Source organism: Elephantulus edwardii, unplaced genomic scaffold (assembly GCF_000299155.1).
Source record: "Elephantulus edwardii isolate Elephantulus edwardi_28Jun2011 unplaced genomic scaffold, EleEdw1.0 scaffold00552, whole genome shotgun sequence".
Taxonomy (NCBI): domain Eukaryota; kingdom Metazoa; phylum Chordata; class Mammalia; order Macroscelidea; family Macroscelididae; genus Elephantulus; species Elephantulus edwardii.
This window is the reverse complement of record NW_006400302.1, coordinates 100481-103648: the sequence shown is the minus strand read 5'-3', so window position 1 is coordinate 103648 and position 3168 is coordinate 100481.

Below are 3168 nucleotides of genomic sequence, written 5' to 3'. Positions count from 1 at the left end.
TTACATCTTTCAGATACTTGGTGGCTTTCCGGATATGCATACCCTTGATGGCCTGGGCAGTTTCTCGGGTGTTCTTAAAATGGACCCGGAGATTTGAGCCTCTTGATTTGCATGATTTTGTGGGGTTTTCCGGGTCAAGCGAGTAGCGAACCATGTTGGCCGATTACCTGAAGCCGCTCACAGGAAAAAAAGCTTACTAAGTCTTTTAAGAAAGCTAAATGAATCTTACCCATAACACCTGCCACCCAATCTTAATCAATGGTGGAAGAATTGTCTCTGAACTGATTGTCTCAATTGGTCATTTAAGTTTAATAGTAAAAGACTGGTTAATGGTAACAATACATCGTAAAACCTTCAGAAGGAAAGGAATGTTTTGTGGACCATCTATTTTCTTTTTTGTGTGGCAGTTTTAAGTTTCTAGTTTTTAAAATCGGTAGTTTTTAAATAGAAACAACCTGACCAAAAATTTGTCACAGAATTTCGAGACCCATTAAAATCAGTTTAATGAGAAAAAAAAAAGAAACCACTAGTGGGTGTGTTGTTGTTAGGTGCCGTTGAGTCAGCTACAGTTCATAGTGACCCTATGAACAACAGATATAAACCCTGCCCTTTCCTGAACCATCCTCACATTCTCTGTTATGCTCAAGTCCACTGTTACAGTCACTGTGTCAATCCATCCTGCAGACAGTCATCTTCTTTTTCTCTGACCATCCACCTATCTCACTATGATGTCTTTTTCCAAGACTGGCCTTACATCATACTCAAAATATGTGAGACCAAGTTTCACCATCTTCACATATAAGGAGCACCTTGGTTACACTTTTTCCAAGACAGTCTTGTTTGTTCTTTTGGCAGTTCATGGCATATTTGATACTCTTCTCCAATATTACAACTCAAAGTCATCAATTTTTTTTCCTTTCATTAATTTTTATTCTGCCATCCATATTCCTGCTGTGTCCAACTTTCAGACGCATAGGAACTGAAAACATCAGGGTTTGGATCAGACACACCTTAGTCTTTAAACTGACTTCCTTGCTCTTTAGTGCTTTGAAGAGATCCTTGATAGCAGATTTGTCCAGTGTAACACTTTTGATTTCTTGACTGCTCTTCCCCTGAGTGTTGATTGTAGGTTTAAGTAAATGAAATAATTGACTTCAATTTTTACCTGTCACAATGTTGCCTGTTGGTCCAGTGGGGGAGAGTTTTGTTTTCTTGATATTGAGATGCAACCCATATTGAAGGCTGCAGTCTTTGATCTGCAGCAAATGTTTCAACCCTTTCACTTTCAGCAAGCAAGGTTGTCTCTATATTACACTGCTATACAATCGTGATGACACATCTTTCTTCTGTATATTCATGTATTTTCAAATTATACACTCCCAACTAGATTGCTTTAAGAAAAACAGACATTTTTCTCATCGTTTAGGAGGTGCTCTTTCTCGTTGTTGTCAACTGATTCTCAATGGGTTTTCAGAGACTGTAAATTGCACTGGAGGAGATTGCCTATCTTTCTTCCTCAGAACAACTGGTAGATTCAAACCACTAGGCTTTGGGTTGACAGCACAGGCCCCTATCCACTTGGCCACCAGAGCAGTTGTTCTTAGGAGGTTAGAAAGTCTGAATTCAGGGTGCTTGTTCCAGGGCTTCTAGAGTCCTAGTCTGTAGGGAGCTGCACTGCTAACACAAAAGTGGCAATTTCTGGAAGTTTGAATCCATCAGCTGCTCTGTGGGAGCAAGATGGGTAATCTCCTATGTGATTAACAACCTCTGAAAACCCAATGGAGGGTCAGTTATGAGTTGGTTCTCACTCAAGGGCCATGAGTTTGAGTTTTGTTCTAGGGGAGAGTCGGCACTAGAAGGCCCTGCTGCTTCTGGGTGATCTTCATGAGACTTGGCCTCTCTTCTCACATCCAAGTGTCTCTTTTTAAGTCTTTTTTTGTATCTCAAAAGAGATTGCCTTAACTCATACCCTAATATGATCTAATTCACATAAGTGAAACACATTCCCAATTGGGATTATAGCCAAGGATGGGTTAGAATTTAGGACACATTTACAAGACTGACTAGCTATGTACATACAGCCTGACAGTGTTTACAATTCTGTGCATAACAATAGAAAATCCAGAAGGAGAAATTCAGGGGAAGGTTATAAATTCCTTTCTGGACATGTTGAGCATGAGATATTTTTGAGACATCCAAGGAAGAATCCAAGAAAGAAGTAGGCAGTTGGGTATATGGATCTGGGGACCAGGTGGTGGGGCTTAGGTAAAGGATAGACCTGTATGAATTTGGTCAGAGTTGCTGTAGCTGCAGGAGAGTGGGCTGAGAAAGTGGAAATAATGAAACAGGCTATTGATTTGGAAAAATGTGGCTGTGAATGAGAAGACAGAGGATCAGGTCATAAGTTTTATAAATCTTGTTGTTGCTGTGTACTGTAGAGTTGGAACTGACCCACAGCTTAACCTCCAGTGGGTTTTCTGAGGCAGTTAATCGCATGGAAAGAGATTGCCCCTCTGCATGATCATCTTTTGGAAAAAAGGTTGAGACATAGTCTCCTAGAATCCACAGTGTCCTTGTCAAGTTGAAGGCCCATCATAGCCTGTTACAACAGATCCGTCACAGGACTTTTATCTTTTAATGAAACTTGATGATTTCATCTATCTATCTATCTATCTATCTATCTATCTATCTATCTATCTATCTATCCATCCATTTATTCTCTCTCTCTCAACTCTTTAGTATTTCTTTCCTTCCTTCTCCCTTCCTTCCTTGCTCTTTCACTTCCTACTATTTACTGTATTAGAATGTCAAAGACATTAATGAACAATGAAAGGTCCAGAAGCAACACTAACAAATATGCTTTACTTAAAATATATGCTTTGGTGAAAGCTGAGGTTCAATTGGCATCAGGGGCAAAAAAGGTATTTATCCACTCTATGTTGGCAGTTTGAAGGGCTTGGGGCCATTTTCAATTTTTTCAGCACTCTTTGTTTTATCTCCTGGTGTAGGTCATAAAACCATTTCCAGGGGTAAACAATAATCAGATCATTTACTATTTCCTGGAACACATGGACATATTCCGATAGGATAAGAAGATCAGCAAAATGGAATTACTTTGCTTTCAATCTTAAAATCAAGGACCACAGTTCATAGCAGCATTATTCACCA